Consider the following 18,497-nt stretch of genomic DNA (forward strand, 5'->3'; position numbering starts at 1 on the left):
AGATCTTCTAGCTTCTCTTTCACGTCGTTAAGGCTGTGGTATAGAAGGCAAAAGTCATCTGCAAAATCTAGGTCTATAGATGTGTCACATTGCTCTTTTATTCCTCTCACTTTATCTATTGCTTGCGCCATTACAAGATTAAGTACTATGTTAAAAAGTATCGGTGAGAGCATGCAGCATTGCTTAACTCCTGTTTTCACTGCTATTGGATCTGAAAGCAGACCTTGATGTTGAATCTGGCATGTATAGTTTTCATACATGCACTTAACGAGATCTGTTATTTTCTTGGGGATTCCAAAATTTCGCAGTGAACTCCAAATTTTTGTTCTAGTTATACTGTGAAATGCCTTTTCAAAGTCTACAAACAGCATGTAAAGTGGTGACTGGTATTCATATGAATGTTCTGCTATTATTCTCAAGGTGTTTATCTGGTCAATGCAAGAGCGAGCTTCTCCGAATCCTGCTTGTTCCCTTCTTATTTTCTTGTCTACATGTGCTTTTATCCTATTTAGGATTATTCATGAAAGGATCTTACTTGTGACTGACAGGTGATGCCTCTCCAATGATCACAAACGGATATGTCTCCTTTTCTTGGGGAGCTTGATGAGCAAGCCTCTGTTCCAGTCATTTGGTACTTGTTCATTCATCCATATGGCTGTTAGGAGTGTATGCAAAATTTTTGCTGTTATAGAGGGATCTGCTTTAAGTAACTCTGGGTTGATGTTGTCCAAGCCTGGCGCTTTACCGTTTTTTATTTGTTGAACAGCTTTGGAGATTTCTTCTCAGGATGGCGCCTCTACGTTAATTGGAATATCTTGTAGGAGTTCTTCCCCATCCACATTCAGCTGAGTTACACTGTCATCTGTAGTTTCGCGGTTCAGAACGTTCTCAAAATGTTCTCTCCATCTCTGCACTTGGTCTTCTCGATTGGTGAGTAGTTTTTCTTGCTTGTCCTTTATTGGCATATCGCCCCCAAATTTCTTATTTGACAATTTTCTTGTGATGTTGTATAGTGTCTTGTTATCGCCTCTGTTAGCTGCTGCCTCTGCCTTAGCTGCGAGATTATTGATGAAGGTTCTCTGATCTTTTCTGAAACTCCTTTTCACCATCCTATTGAGCATCAAAGGCATACATTAAACTGGAATTTTATGATGGTGCCAAAATTGTCTGTTAGTTTAATATTTTGAATGGATTTTATGTGGGAATATGAAGTAGTTTTAGATCTAGGACACTGTGAGACTATTTTAAGGAAGGGAATGCCAATGCAGGTACAATTTAAGGAACATGTAATTTACGCAGAGATCCTGCCTAGTTGTCTGAAAATACGTTTAGAGATTGCTGGAGCAGATACCGAAGCTGGAAGAATTTTGGTAGTTGAATTGGAAGAACATGTGGAGCGTGAATCATAAAGGGAAGTACGGGTTGGAATGAAAATTAGAGAGAAGGCTGATGGGATAATAAGGTCAGTATGAGGGATGAAAATGCGTTATTAGGAGCCTTGTGAGACAATGTAGGAGTATTTTCATCCTTTCTGGGGTCAATGAAGTACTTTCAATATAAATGTAAAGTCAAGAAACAAGTAAAATTTTTTATTTGTACATACCAACATCTCTGGCTTACAAAAAATTCTTTTGAGGAGGTACAGGCAATGCTCAACCAGGGAATAATTGAGATGGCAATTTCGTTGTTTAATAGACCACTTTCAGCTGTTCCAAAACTTAATGGTATAATTACGTTGGTTCTCGACTCACGACTTATTAATGCAATCACTGAAATGGAGACAGACAGACAGGAGAGCTAGGGAGAATTATTGCAGAAGTTTCATGTGGTGCAGATTTTTTCTTCCTTCAGCTTGAGGTCGAGTTACTGACAGGTCGAATTAAACATTTCATGACGTCATATAAGGCATTCTTAATGTTTGGTAGGTGCTATGAGTTCAGATGACTTCCCATGAGACTTAACAAGTTTTTAGCAGCATTCATAAGTGAGTTAGTGTTCTTCAGGAGTCATGGGACTGAGTAATGTGGTAAGCAGGCAATATGCAGATTGCAGAAAATAAATGGGAAGAACACAATGACATGCTCGGTAGGTTGCTTCATACAACGTGCAGTCACGGCGTGACAGTCACTTTAGAGAAATCAAGTCTTGGTACTTCACAAATTAAATTCTCGGGAGATGTTACAGCGAGAGTAGACTTTTGCGAGATCAATCGAAAATTAAGATAATACAGCAATTTCCGAAACCTAAAACAAAAAATACAGTGTTTATGTCTAGGATTAGTAAACTTCTATAAAAGACTCATAAATTTCGAAAGATTGTCCTCCCCCCCCTCCCCACCCAAAAGGTTGTGTGAGATGATTTGTAAGAATGTAATGGGATGTGAGATGCAAATGTGGAAACGTAGTTCCAGGCATTAAAGTCACCCCTTATGTCTGCCCTCATACGTCATTCAGATTTCTCATTGCAACATACATGATTACGGGCAGTGTTAAGACAGGTCAAGGCATTGCCCTGTTCCAGCAAGCTGAAAAAGAAAGAACGGTAGTTAGGAAGAGGATTGCATTGGTTGCCATCTGCTGACGAAGAGCCAAAAGAATTTCTCAGTGCCAGAGCTAGAGGTACTTGTAATAGTGTCGGTATTGCAGGAGTTTAGATTTTTCTCGTTTGGATGCATGATCATGATCTTTACAAATTGCAAGGCAGTTTTCTCCTGATGGCGAAACTCACTCATGGGTGACTCACTCGCTAGGTACTTTACCTTCAAGAATGCGGGTTTGTACTTCATATGTACCAGATACAACAAATACCCTTGCCATTGCTTTGTCATGCTTGCCTGTAGGGTTAGCCGATGGAGTAGAAGAATCACTTCACCGTACACCACATCAAGAACGTTTCTTTTGAGCATTATGTTGCGATCTCCGTGTCCAAAATAGTGGTGGCGAAAGACAAAGACCCCACACTTCCCGATATTAAGAGTAAGCACAAGGATACAAACTACGCTCAGATTAGACAATACTATTTACTGAGAAATGGAAAGTTCTTAAGGTGGAGGCATTTGGATGATCCTCAGTGTCTGCTGTGTATCCATGATGAATAGCTAAATAAACTTGTGTGGTATATCAATCTGAATTATTCCCACTTCGGGCTCAAGAATTACTTTAGGAATCTTAGAACCACACGCTATTTCAATGATATGAAGTGTAGCATACGCAAGGTCTTGTTGGCATGTGAGGACAGTCAGAATGTGAATCCCTTGACTACTTCAAACCAGCTACTCTTAATCCCCCCTAGTACCATTGAAATTGTGACACTTGCGGCAACAGATCTTGGTCCTCTTCTGAGAACGAACAGCGGATACCGGAGTGTTCTCGTCACAGTAGAATGCAGCTCAGATTACACGACCGTCATGCCATTATGAAAAGTAGTGGGATGCACCGTGTCAGGTGCATTTGAGAGGCAATTTCTGTAGGAAGCGGGGTCTGTGCAAAAAGTAATTTCTGATAATGGATCATAGTTTTGCGGTTTTGGTCAGGTCGGTGGGTAGCAGTGCTTAAACAAGACTGAATACACTAGCGTTTATTTCAGCATACCATCCATCATCCAGTCTAGCAGCGATGTGCATGGAGAATGAAGGAGTCTATGTAGGATGTATTATGCAAAGCAGCCCATATCGTGGGATGTTCTCTTGACTTATTTACCACCAGTTACAATTTTGAGGGATCACCCACCATCAGATAGGATCTGGGAGACTAGATTGTCCACCACAGTGAGCCCTCCAACATAAAGAAGTTGTAAAGTTGGCGATTACTCATGTTAAAGGTGTGGCACGCAAGCGTAAGGAATGAGTAGATCGGAAGGCAACCACACTGGAGTACCGTGTTGGCAAGGTAGTGTTGGCGAGATCTGAGATTATCAAACAAGCAGAAAATGCAGTATCGCACAATGTTCTCATTGTATACCGATCTGCTACAGTACGTCTTGGTAGGATTGTTCACAGGAAGGCTGTAGGGCTAGAGTCCATTAATACGGGAAAATCATAGTGGCTCCATGATGTGCTGAACATCAATCCCTTTATTAAGAGATCATATTCGCTGGGTTGACGAGAAATGAACCTGCTGTTCATTTACTGACTTACGATGAGTTTTTGGAAACTTAGGTACTTTAAATCATTTAGTTACTTACGTGATATTAAGTGATTTGAATTGTTGTTTACAGTCCCGGGAAGCGCAATAGACTGAAGTAATGTTCATTAATTTCGAGAGAATTTTAATCGTGGTCTGTCTGGATTTAATTATTGTGTGTCACAGGCAATTTTTGCTTTAATTGTAGACCGTGGTACTCTTCGATGACATTTTGGTGTGTTGTACTGATTGAGAAGATGATTATTACGTGAAACTATGTTAAGGGGGTTATTAGATTGTAGATAATTGAGGGCGAGATGGAAAAGAGATCCATTCTAAGACAGTATTTGCAAGTATGAATGTAGTAGGATAGGCTATGCAAGGCCGCAGGCAAACAGTCGTGGTATAAACAAAAGAGTGTGAGAAAACGTGCAGAAGAGTGTGAGAAAACGTGCAGGCAAGAGTCAGGTAATCTTTGAGTCAGAGTTATTCATTTCTGTCCCCTGAGTACTGGTAAGTCTGAATGATTTGACTCTCATCAACTTGAATGTGTAATGTCTTAAAGAGCTTGTCAGTCGAATCTTGGAGTTATATCGAGATTAATAAGAGTTGTAGTCCAAATCGAAGGGGTGCCGGAATGATGGAAGCTATGTTTTGTTCATGTCAGGTGTGCTGGAACTGTAAGTTATGAGTGTGTGGGAAGGAGAGCCAGCTGCACCAGGGAGTGTTGGGACTGCGAAGATTTTAGATACTGTGGGGGAGAAGTCAAGTTATTGATAAGGAGCCGCGAGTAACTATTAGAGTAGAATTGGCAGGCAATTTTCGTGCTCTATCTTGTTAGGAGAGAAGACCAGCGAAATCAGTCAGTGCATTAGGTTAAAGAACCTGCCTAGAGAAGTTGTGCACCAAGTAATAGGAATCACGTCGCATATTGATACAACCGGCAATGAGCACTTTTTTCTTTTTTTTTGCTAACATATATTTCGGTTTGGGTCACCATATTGAGAAAAGAATAAGTCAAGGATGAAGAGATATCAGACGGATACTAACCGTTGCGGAGAAGCACTATGAAGAAACGGAATAGTGGACAATGTATGATTATGCTAAACAAGATGTGTGCAGAAAGCTGCGAAGTCGAGAGGTATACTACACTGGAAAAAATGAGATTGAGCAAACAGGGGAGCTCACGGATAAGAATGTGGTAAGATAAATTTTTGAATGAAGTTTTGCTTGAAAATTTGTAGAAACTGATATGTAAAATTAAGGGATCGTGTAATGTAGGTGCCAGTAAGAACAGAAAGGAAAATCACATGGTGCACAGTTAATTTATGTTTCATATCAACAGAATAACAATAGACGCATGTGTGGAGGGCACAATAACGAACATGGGAGAGCATGACGAGAGGAGTGAAAGACGTTGAGGAGAAAGAGAAAACTGCAGAGATGCGATAAACGGATCAGAAAGGAAGCTAACAGACAGATATGAGACAGGGAGTAGGAAGTATTAAATTTTGTACCTTTTTTAACATGTTAATTATCAAGGGATTACTGGTTGAATAGGAAGAGGAAGGGAGTTGAATGATGAAAATTTAAATCAATCAATAGGGATAGGAAACTGACAGCATATATTGCGGATTTTGGGTGATGACATTTAGTTGCATGTGATCAATGCAATTATAGCGACTGGCTAACGCTAAGGAATAACCGAACTGTAAGTCCAGGAGCATAAATGATGATGGAGGACGATGATTAATAATACCTAACAGCTAACTAATATTTTCAAGTGTGAGTGAAAGTGTACCGCAAGTTTTGCTAGAAGGGAAAAACGAGAGTCATTACTAAAAGTTGTTTGGATCATGTAGAAAGGTGGTCAAAGTATGATCTGGTGTGTATTGTAAAGAATACTGAGCGATAAATGGCAAGATATTAAAAATTTAGCGATGAATATGTTAAGAAATGAAAATTTTTAGGAATCTTTATTTTTGTAATCAACAATATGTATAAAATTACTTGTTGTAAACAAATTATTTTAATGTAAAAGATAGGTGATTAATGAATGGTAATCTAAAATCTTAAACGATGTGGTTAAATAGTTGATAAAAATAAATGTATTAGTATAGACATGTGTAGTAATATTTTTGGTAAAGTTACGTGCAGACAGGTGGCACAAAGAGATGGTGGGCAAGACTGACAAAGAGACACAGCTGACTTGGCGGCATGAGTGCTGTTGGGCAGGCGCACCTGAGATATTCTCCAGGCCATGCTACAGCTCTGTCTCGAGGGAATAGTCACAACCGGATGTCAGCTGGTTGCCACACGGAAAGTGAAAAATGGGAGAGGCCAGTCCAGCTACCACATCCTTTTATTTTATTGGGAGCTGTGGGTTTAGAAAAATTGATTGGGAAAGGCTACACTGTGTCTATTCTGGTGTAATATCTCCCGCATTAATTTCCTTCCCTATGGCGGAGCCGATAAGAGGCATCAGCCGGAGGCTGAACTTCCTACCATCTTTTAGCTCATTTATTTCTTTAATCAATACTAATCTAAGGTCTGATCATTTTTATTAATACACGTTTGATTTTGCCAGGGCAATGAATGATTCATCTGCAATTTGTTCTTTTGTAGTTGTTTCGTTTCATCCTGAATACGTTCTTTTCATGACTTTGGCGATACAGGATGCAACTTTTCTGGGAAACTCTGTGAGGGACCTAGTGTTAGTGGGACGGGTAGGTATATACAACCAAAGCCCACCTGGCACAAGAGGTGGTCTCTCAGGAAGTCAGAAGGAGAATAATCCCAAAGAGGCATCCTGTGCTGAACCCTGACCACCAGGACGTCGAAGTGTACAGAGAGCTACTAGCGGAACAAGAGAACTGCAGACTCCAAGGCGGAGAATACGATTGCAGACGGTAGGACATCCTATGGTAGGGGGGAACATTAATAGCATTCTGTTCCTACAAAAGGAGAGTCTCCAGAATGTGACTGAAGCACTTTCCTACGTTTCCTGAAATCGATTAGCAGTCAGTGCCACATGTTTTTTCTCCGCTTGTGAGGGAGGAAACTGTCATCTGAGCGCAAAGGCTGGAAACAGATTCGGTGCGCTTTCGCTATTGGCGGAAACGTTTCTAACTGACTTTTGCTTACAGATTCAATAGGTAGGAGTTGGACTGTTATTGTATGATCCGCGGCGCTGCGCACCGAACCAGTAACGAAGTTAAAGAGCAGTCGATATACAATTCATTTAACATGGGATTGTTCGATCTTGGGCACACATGCGTGAGAGGCTTACCGCAGTTTACTAATGTACAGTTTTGGGCTTTGAGCTAAGTCTCTTGCTTCCCTTGTACGGAGTAATCACTCATGACGGTAATTCATCGACGGGAACTCGTGACTTTACTTTCCTGTACTATATGGCAAAATTCTTTTCCTTATTCCTTGAGAGTGTGGTCTTACCTCTCAGTGTTTCAATTGAACGTTAATATCATTTTTCCTGTTTATGTGTTCTGATGTTGGTCTATTTTTTAAAAATTTGTATTTGCTTGAATTTTTATAAAACTGAGGAATGTTTCATGAAACTTTAAAACTGTAATATCTTGGACATTGCATATAACTTCGTAGTTAAGAGTTGGTACCTCTCCTTTATTGTCGCCGTAACTCCGTTACTAGGGCTAGATATTCATTACCTGAAATTCTTACCAGTTGGGGTACTTGCTAGCGTTTTCCATTGCGCGACTGTTTTAATTAACTGCGTTAGTGGGAGCATTTTGTGTCACGTGGCTCCAAGGGTAGCAGGAATTTTTAATCAAACTTTGCTTCGAAGCTCAGAGACTTCTCGCAAAGGCATATGTCCGAATAGCTCCTTCTCGGTCACTAAAGGTCTTATCATCGACGGGATGTTGCATCCTAAACTTCCTGCCTGTTATTGTTTGTACCTAATATTAATTCCTGTCGAACATCTGTTCTCACATATTCTGCCCGGGGACTGGGTGTTTGTGCTGTCCTCATCATTTCATCGTCATCGTGAACGTGGCGAGACAGGACAGTGTAAATACTGGGACTTTGTACGGGCGCTGATAACCGCGCAGTTGAGCGCCCCACAAACCAAACATCATCATCATCATCATCATCATCATCATCATCATCACCATCATATTCTCGGATATGCATGATTCACTCGCACATAATGATACACCTGACGTGTTCGCCGTCATTCTCAGAGTTGAGCGAGCAGTAGGGTGGCTCTAATTTTTCAAGTTTGATTTTTTCTTTGCGAGTCCCTTAGTTTGGTTCCATTGCACGAATAAATGAGATGTGTGTAATTTTGTCACCGTAAGGAAACGTGAAGCCGTGCCCATAGACCTCCGTATTTGAAAAGAAATTGAAGAATCACATACAAGCCTCGTTTACTTTTCATCTTAAGAATTATTATACTAAAGTAACTGATTTATCAATTGTTCAGATAACTTAGGGAATGCAGCAGATGACTTCTTCGACAAATGCCAATATTCTGACAGGTGCATACCCCATCAATTTCAAGGTACAAATGCAACCAAAAACTACTGCGCTAGGAAATTTAAAAGCTTCTAGGCGTTTCAGTCTGGAACCGCGCGACCGCTACGGTCGCAGTTTCGAATCCTGCCTCGGGCATGGATGTGTGTGATGTACTTAGGTTAGTTAGGTTTAAGTAGCTCTAAGTTCTAGGGGACTGATGGCCTCAGACGTTAAGTCCCATAGTGCTCAGAGCCATTTGAACCATTTGAAATTTAAAACTTCGGTATGCGGAGCACATGCAGAAATGTTAACATTTTATACATCGGGAAACTCATCATTAACCAATTACTCTCAGCTGAATTATAAAATATGTTATATTAACTTTAACAGTTCCATACATAATACTATGTAGAGCAGGGCCGGCCAAACGCTGCACAGTGTGCAGACGTGCGGAAGTATTCCACATGTGCGCACGTGTGCGACAGCGACATCTGTTATTAGATATGTGTCCTAAATGAACGGCGGCGGCACCACTTCCCTGTTTATGTGGTACAAGCAAGAGCTCAACATACCCAGTGTCGTTTACTCCTGGTGACCGTAACCTTAACAGAGAAGTACTGAGAAATGGCAGGTACCGTGAAAAAACAAAGTACGGGAGATCTATGTTCTCAGTCGTTTAAAAATGACTGGGAACTGCAATTCTTTTTTGTAGCCGTTGGCGAAAACTCAGTGTTTGCTGTGCCGCCGAATAATAGGCGGCCAGCGTAAGTTTCCAATTGAAAGACACTACAATACATATCACAAAGACGAGTGTAGTGTACTCAACAGTGAAGAACGGCAAGCAAAATTAAATGTCCTTAAGAAAATGGATGAGACACATCAACTCGATTTTACTGTACGTCAAAGTAACTGACACTTCTTGAACTCTTAGTTTCTTGTGATACATTTATGTCTACTTTACTGTACGCTGTACAATGTACTGTTTTCAGTTTTCCAGAATGATAACCACAAAAAAATGATTCAAATGGCTCTGAGCACTATGGGACTTAACACCTCAGGTCATCAGTCCCCTAGAACTTAGAAATACTTAAGCCTAACTAACCTAAGGACGTCAAACACATCCATGCCCGAGGCAGTATTCGAACCTGCGAGCGCAGCGGTCGCGCGGTTGCAGACTGAAGTGCCTAGAACCTCTCGGCCACCAGAGGCCGGCAAGATAACCACACTAAATCTTCACTGCGAGCAAGTTTTAAAATCGCATTAAGAATTGCACAATCTGGGAAACCCTTTTCCGAAGGGGAGCTTGTGAAAGAGTGTCTGATTGGTGCTGCAGAACTTGTGTCTCCCACTAACGTTAGCAGGTTTCAAGAAATCAGTCTGTTCAAACAAACAGTGACAAGACGTATTAGTACTATGGCCGGCGATGTGCACAGGCAGCTAATAAGGCTAAAGACTTTGTTGCTTTTTCTGTTGTGCTCTATGAAGCAACAGATCTTACAGATACAGCCCAGGTTGTACTATACATACGAGGTGTCGATAACGCACTTTGTGTAACAGAGGACGTTTTGGACTTAGTACCTTTGAAAGGGACTACTACAGGTGCGGACTTACTCCAAGCTGTCGAGCAAGCAAGCGATTGATGGTGTCGGTATGGACTGGAATCGGTTAGTCTTAGTGACCACAGATGGAGCACCATCAATGCAACGCCATCAGAGAGGACTCATAGCACGGATGCGCAAAAAGCTAGGGCGCACAGACGAGACGTTGTATGGAATTCACTGCATTCTGCATCGAGAGGCGCTTTGTGCAAAATCAGTAACGTTAGCAAACGTCATGCGCATTGTTGTGCGTACTGTAAACTATCTGAAGACACATGGGCATCCGCATCGCCAGTTTCGGCGGTTCTTGGAGGAATTAGGAGCGGAGTACGGCGACATACCTTACTATACCGAAGTACGCTGGCTCAGTCGAGGTAAAATGCTGAAAATATTTTTTTATTTACGTTTGGTCATAGTAACATTCTTACACGAGAAGGGAAAAAGTTAACCTATGTTGGAAGACCCTTGTTGGATATCAGACCTTGCATTTCTCGTGGACATTACGTCTCACATGAACAGCCTGAACGTCAGTTTGCAAGGTGAAAATAATTTAATTTCTGACATGATGGAAAAAGTAAATGCCTTTGGAAAGAAGCTTGCACTTTGGGAGAGCCAGCTATTGACAGAAAACACTGCACATTTCCCGAGTCTTGGACTGGTCCATGAAAGTGCTAGATTTCAAGAATACGTGTCCTTAATTGTAAAAATTAAGGAACAATTTCGAGCACGATTTGCAGATGTTACGAGTTTGTGTCCTGTCATTCGCCTCTTTGCTCGACCGTTCTCATCGTCAGTTGAAGATGCTCCGAATGATCTACAGATGGAACTGATCGACCTACAGTGCAATACAAGACTGAAGGACAAGTTCTTTGCAGTGCGAAGTACAAAAGAATTCTACGAAAATTTTTCACAACAAGAATTTCGACGCCTGCACCGAGAAGCCGCTAGAGTTATGTCCATGTTCGGGTCGACATACGTTTGTGAAAGATTTTTCTCGGTGATGAAAATGAGTAAATCAAGGTTTCGATCAAGCATAAGTGATGAAAATCTTCGCAACTGCCTGCGTTTGTCAATGAGCCGTGCTTTTGTGCCCGATATTAACTATATCATTTCGCATGACCAGTGATAAACGTGTTTGGATTTATTCCTTTCATAATTAAAAATTATTGTTTTCTAACTGTGCATTACTGCCTTATTCTGCTCCATGTTACATTATTATCAGGAAAATTTGTCATTAAACCGATTGTTCCAATGTATACTTACATTTAGGGTTTTTTTTTAATGTGTGAAGGGCTACGCTCAGCTGAAGTCGATAAAACATGACATTCATCTAATTGTCGGTTATTATGCAGATTTCAGACGGAACTGATGAAAGATATGGCAATAATTGTATTGAAATAGCAGGTGATCATCGAGAGGTCTGCGGTTATCATTCTGTTCAGAGGTCAGTGAGACAGAAATTATGTGGGTGTAACTGAGGGCACCGAGAATTAGTTATAGGAAACCTTGCATTAGCTTAATGTTATTTGGAATCATGAATAAGGTTCGTTGGAAGTCGCTAAGTGCTCTCTTTCTTAAATACTAGATCAAAAACATTACGCGTATTTACGTGCCGTCAGTCAGGCTGCTTTAATAAAAACCCACAGTTGTTAACTGCATTATTTGTCTTACTGGGTTAAACTGTTAACATAAAACTAGACGTCTCAATGAGTAGACTGTGACAGTATTCTAAATGTTTAATACGCGAAATACCTTCCCATGGTTGGCTTGCAAGCTGTGGAAAGAGCACTATAATGCGCCGGTACAGAGTATCCCAGCAAGTGGATAAAGCGACATCTGTGCGAAGAAACATGCACTACATGAACGCTGACGGCTGCGGCGTGCACGCTGTGACCCGGAAGTTGCACATATGCAGGAGCACCGCACGCGTGCAGAATTTCTGGCAGGCCCTGATGTAGAGCCTATAATATTTGTGTCGAAAATATGATGAGAAAATCAAATTTTCTTTTACAAATCATTGTTCTTTGACAATCTCTTTCTATATCCTGGAAACTTTTTGCGTTAAGCACATACAACCTGAAGGACATACTTTTCTTTTTTTGTAAATTTGTTGTAATCCTCTACGAGCTTGACACCTCTTTCTTCCTTACATTTACAGCTTTCAATTTACTGTCTAGATGTAGAGGTGAAAAGGAAGTGTCTTAGGAATGTGTTGCCTACAAGGTAAATACAATGAAGAGTACTATGGGGTGCAGATCTCTTCTGAACAGCACGTTGCGAGACATCCAAGATATGCTCAATAATGTTCATGCCTGGGGAGTCTGGTGGCCAGCGGAAGTGCTTAAACTTAGAAGAGTGTTCCTAGGGCCATTCTGTAGCAATTCAGGACGTGTGGGGTGTCGCATTGTCCTGCTGGAATTGTCCAAGTCCGTCGAACTCAAGCGCCTAGAACCGCTCGGCCACACTGGCCGGCAAACTGGTATCCTGTCCTGTCAGTGATCTTTTTCAGGGAGAGCTGCAAGTCTGGGAGTCTGTACTGCTTGACGTCGTCTTCTCTTTCTTGTGGCAATGGAATTTTTGGAACAGTGTTGTCAATCGATGATCCTGGAGCTGCCACGAGAGTAGCTCAGATTCAATACTAAATAAATTTGAAATCATCAGTTCGCCAGGTTGATCTTAGAAAAAAGACAAGTAAGATATGGACAACAGCACGACCAAAATAATAGTAAAATTTTCAGCACTGAATTAGTGGTAGGTTTTTTTTATTTTATTTTCAAATATATTTATGTATAGAAAGTATGTTAAAAATTAATATTTATTAAAGTCTTGAATTTCATATTCGCTTCGCTTTCCCTTCTTGGAAACCGTCTCTGCTCGCTCAGATGCTCTTATCTCTTTCTGAAGTAGCAACCACTGTTTGTCTTCTTCAATAGTACTGCCGTTTAAAGAATTAGAATCTGATAACCTGTTTCTTTTCACGTAGGAATATCTGACGATCTTCCGGCATATTTTTGTAGTTGCCTCCATAGCTGATACAAAGCTGGTAATTTTGGTACACAGTGTCTCACATCATGTGTTAGAATTGATGCTCCTTCGCAATGAATAATCATTTCCTGTACAGCTACTGCAGTACTTTAGCGCACCGTTGATTTACACACGCACAAATTGTAAAAGAAAGCCTGTAACGTTTGGCTGGCAGGTGGCAGTTTGCTTCAGTTATTTCATATGTGTAATACCCGAGTAAATAAATTTTCCCCTGTAAAGCAGCTGAAGAATAAGGCGTTGTTCTTGTTAGAACTGCTACCTTCCTCGAAAGTGAGAGATTACTGGGGTTGTCAAAATAGCGTCGTAGAAGGGAACTGCTCGGATCGCTCCGCCATCCCTCTACCTTCACATTGCCTAACCAATATCTGATATTAGAAGGCTTTTTGTTAAGGAGGCTGATACAAACAAGCTGTAAACATTGGATAATGACTTAATTTGTCATGTAGAACTAATATTTTGAGAAGTTCATGGCTTTATACTTACGGATTTTCCTATTTTGAAGGCCCAGGTGTACCCATTCACCGTACCCCAATGATCTCAAATTGCACACAGCTCATTTTTACATGAAATGAAACCGAAATGGGGAAGTAACCCACAATAATTTTAAAACATTTAAGGAATGCCAAATAAGACACACCTTACTGAACACTTGTTGGTAGATGTTCGCTTTGAGAAACCTCGCTAGAAACCTGTAGTACGTTCTTCCATAGAACAAAACAAGGTTAATCAGAAGGCATATGCCTGCCACCGAACCTACTCCAACGAACATTCAGGAGTTATGGTGGGTTGTTGAGCATTATAAATCCACCAGGCCCCCTGCCATTCTGATGTTTGTACAGTCAGGAGAATCGTCACCAAAAGGCGAAAAAGAGCAGCTTTGCGCTACTTGTAACGTGATACATGCCCAGTAATGTACAGGAGATTACTTAATTTGACTATACCCTGTCGAATACCAATACCCTTCCTGCTTTTAAATGTGGGTTAACATATCTGTTCTTGATTATTTCGGCAACTCAATTTGTGGTTTGTTAGCGTTGCCTTCAGATAAATGAATGACAGCTTATAATGAATATCGCTTGCCACAAAATGAAATATGTTAGCGGTTAAGTAATTGTGGGGAGCTGTCTACGACGAACGACAAATCACTGTGGCCCTGTTGACCACTGAGGCAGAGGATTGGCTATGGGAGGAAAGGGGAGCGGGGGACATAGCAGAGACGACTTGTGAAACTCGAACTACAAATACGAGTGCCAGGGATCTAGCGCTCTCTGTCCTTGTTCATTACTCAAGTCGGCCAGAGAAACTGACTTTCGCAAATCATTGTCACTGAATCTGAAAAATCGTTTCCACTTCAATGGTCGCAGCGATAATTTTGAGTCACGAGCACAGGACTGGGTCGTTCAGCCCTTTAGAATAACATTTGGCCCTGAACGTTGCCAGAAGCTGAGAGAAGAGCTAAATAAAAAAAATCTGAAATTTGTGACACTACTATATGAATTTCCTTTTTCTAAAGCAATTATCTAGTTCATCGAATACGCCGCAAACTGAATCCTTAGATTTTTTTAAAGTCTGTTCCGTAGCTTAGACGTGATGTACAGAAACATGGAAAAGAATAACTAATCCGTCATATAGCGAACGTAGATCTGGATGGACTCCCAATTTCGTTTTACAAAGAGTACGCTACAGCATTGGTCCTTTACTTTTCCAGCAAGTGGAAAAAAAAGCGCAGGCGACTACTGTATATAAGAAGGGTAAAATAAAACTGACCCGCAAGAATACAGACCACTGTCATTAACAAAGGTCTGCTGCAGAATTCTCGAACATAGTCTTACTACGAATATAATACAGTTTCTTTAGGCCTAATATCTTCTGTCCACGAATCAGCACGGTTTCAGAATTCTCGAACATAGTATCACTACGAATATAATACAGTCTCTGTAGATTGAAAATCTTCCGTCCACGAATCAGCACGGTTTTAGAGAACATCGCTCTTGCGAAAATCAGCTTGCCCTTTTCTCACATGATATACAGCGAACTATGGATGAAGGCCAACAGGCAGAATCCATATTCCCAGATTTTCGAAAAGCATTTGACACGGTGCCCCCATTGCTGACTGTTAACGAAGGTACGAGCATACGGAATTTGTTTCCAATATGTGAGTAGCTCGAAGACTCCTTAAGGGGAGCCGGAGGTGGTCAAATCCAAACAATTACGTTTTTTTTTTGCTACCGAAAACTAATTGGAACATTCCTCTTTAATGTAAACTTTGAATTATTGTTCTACTCGCCCTAGAAGTGGAGTTATTACCATTTTCCCCCACGCCTGCAGAGGAAATGGGTGGCCGCTGAATGCATCTAACACCCTCTCGTGACTTCCTGGCGAACTGCTTGGGATTTTCTCGGCCTGTTACGCATACAGCGCCTTATGTTACGCATACAGCGAGTGTGCAAGGGTTGGCTACATTGTTTTCTGTGACAAATATTACCCTATTTCCTTACAGCTTTGCTGGCCGCGGTGGTCTAGCGGTTCTAGGCGCTCAGTCAGGAACCGCGCGACTGCTACGGTCGCAGGTTCGAATCCTGCCTCGGGCATGGATGTGTGTGATGTCCTTAGGTTAGTTAGGTTTAAGTAGTTCTAAGTCCTAGGGGACTTATGACCACAGATATTGAGTCCCATAGTGCTCAGAGCCATTGGAACCATTGGAACCTTACAGCTTACTCCTATTTTCCTCAGAATTTCGAACATCTTGCTCCATTTAATATTGTCGTACACTTTTGTTCTGGTTACGATGCCACGTTTTAGTAACCGTGTATATAAGAAGAGGAATAACGTAAGGAAAAGAAAATTAACACTAATACCAAGTTGCGAAACTGCAATGAATCGTCTCTTTGCTGTTTACCGTTTCGAATTAGTTCAGTGTTGCGCCTGTTATTGGTAGTATTATACTTCTTGTGTAAAGCGGGTAATATGCAGTATGTACAAGAATCAGGAGGGAACAATAAAATCAATTTTTCATGACTTAGCACAGCCAGAATTTTTACACAAATGTCTACACGGAAAGACGCAGAATCCTAATGAGAGCGTAAACAATTTGATTTGGAAAGTGATTCCTAAAAGGGTGTTTGTAAGCATAAAAACACTGCACTTTGGCATTTATGATGCAATAGCAACCTACAACCAAGGGAACAGTGTGAAGTGTGAAGTTCTGAAGGCATTAGGATTTACAGCTGGGGTGAACACTATACGAGCACTAAGAAATATTGACAGAGAAAGGATAAGAGAAGCAGAAATTAGAGAAAGGCATATGAAGTATGATGGAACAACAGGCCAGAAAAGAAGACAGAAGAGGAAGCTTTTGGAGGATGAAGAAGACCACCCTGATAATCCATCCTATAGTGCAGGAATGTATTGAGAAACTTTGATAACCATTTCCCGTAAATTAGAATTTTTCGAATATAAGGAACATTTCTCAAAATCCACTCAAGCTAGAGAGATGAAATTTTTATACAGCACTCCTAGTGGTCAAACTTACATTGTAACACAGCCATTTGGCAATATGTTCAGTGGTTTTATTTCAGTTTAATTATAAAGCAATTATTTGTAAAAAAAATTTGGGTCATTAATAAAAAAAATAATTGGAAGGAAACTAGAAAAGATACCCCAAAATCCCTCTGTCATAACTGCAATACTAAACCACTCCATGTGTAAAAAAAATTCAAATTTTTCTATTTGGTATTTTATTCATAAATGTTCGTCAAACTTAGTGATTTTAACATGGGCAGCATAGGCACCTCCGGCTCCCCTTAAGTAATAGAAACCAGTACGTTGTCCTCGACGGCGAGTTAGAGACACGGGTATCATCAGGAGTGTCCCAGGGAAGTGTGACAGGACCGCAAGGTTCAAACAACACGCAAGTATTATGAAGATGCTTCGGAAAATCACATGCATATGCCTGAAGGGAGGGCGACTTCTTTTTCGAGGAACACTATCGAGAAAATTTAGAGAACAGGCATTTGAGGCCGACTGCAGAACGATTCTACTGCCGCCAACACACGTTTCGCATAAGGACCATGAAGATGTTGTTGTTGTTGTTGTGGTCTTCAGTTCTGAGACTGGTTTTATGCAGCTCTCCATGCTACTCTATCCTGTGCAAGCTTCTTCATCTCCCAGTACCTACTGCAACCTACATCCTTCTGAATCTGCTTAGTGTATTCATCTCTTGGTCTCCCTCTACGATGTTTACCCTCCACACTGCCCTGCAATACTAAATTGGTGATCCTTTGATGCCACGAAGATAAGATACGAGAAATTAGGCCTCATACGGAGGAATATAAATAGTGGTTTTTCCCTTGTTCTGTTTGCGAGTGGAACAGGAAGGAACTGACTAGTAGTGGTACAGGGTACCTACATCCACGCGCCGAACGGTGGCTTGCGGAGTATCTATGTAGATATAGATGTTTGACGTTATCTCCGAAAGATAATAGAAAACAGTTAATGTGCTTGAGTTTGATCTTCTGTGACACTGCAAACCTAGTGGAATAACCTACATGACGGATAATTTAATACACAAGCCCACATGTGGTTTTATCTCCATTTTTTGGTCAGATACAGCGTATTTTTGTTTATGAACTAAGCCGGGGTCAGCCTTACTCGTGTAGCGTTAAGCACAACGCGCTAGATTGCGAGACTGAGAGAGGCGGTGGATTTACGACCGTGTGCTGGTACACCCGGTACCCTGAGTGTGGTTTTTAGGAGGCTACCACGCTACTTTAGGCAAATTCTGGGCTGGTCCCCATATTGATGAATGGCTTCAGGAAGGGCGTCCGGCCACACAGTTAAATAATAAAAATTTGCCAAATCCTAAAAAAGCGGACCATGTGCTAGACGGGGTAAGCGCTATGGAACAGAAAGAAGGTGGTCGACTAGACTTCGAATATGCACTAATACCAGCGGAAAAATGCTCTTGTCGGAGCACCAAAAAGGCGAATATATTTCTCTTTAAAAGATACTGACAAAAAAGTAATGAACCAGCTGCTTTAATTCTCATTCCGTCTTCTTCATTAAAAATTTTGGCATGCGAACTTTTTCGCGTTCTTTTAACACGCAACATTCTAAATTCCTTATCCAGTCTCTTTGTAGTTAAGCCTTCATACTCACCATCCCCCTCTCACTGCCACTGTGTATATGTATGTGTCTCTGCAACTGCCTCCTTTATCTCCCATCGATTTTGAGATATCTCGTT

The sequence above is a fragment of the Schistocerca nitens genome, chromosome 1, assembly GCF_023898315.1.
Source record: "Schistocerca nitens isolate TAMUIC-IGC-003100 chromosome 1, iqSchNite1.1, whole genome shotgun sequence".
NCBI classification, from domain to species: domain Eukaryota; kingdom Metazoa; phylum Arthropoda; class Insecta; order Orthoptera; family Acrididae; genus Schistocerca; species Schistocerca nitens.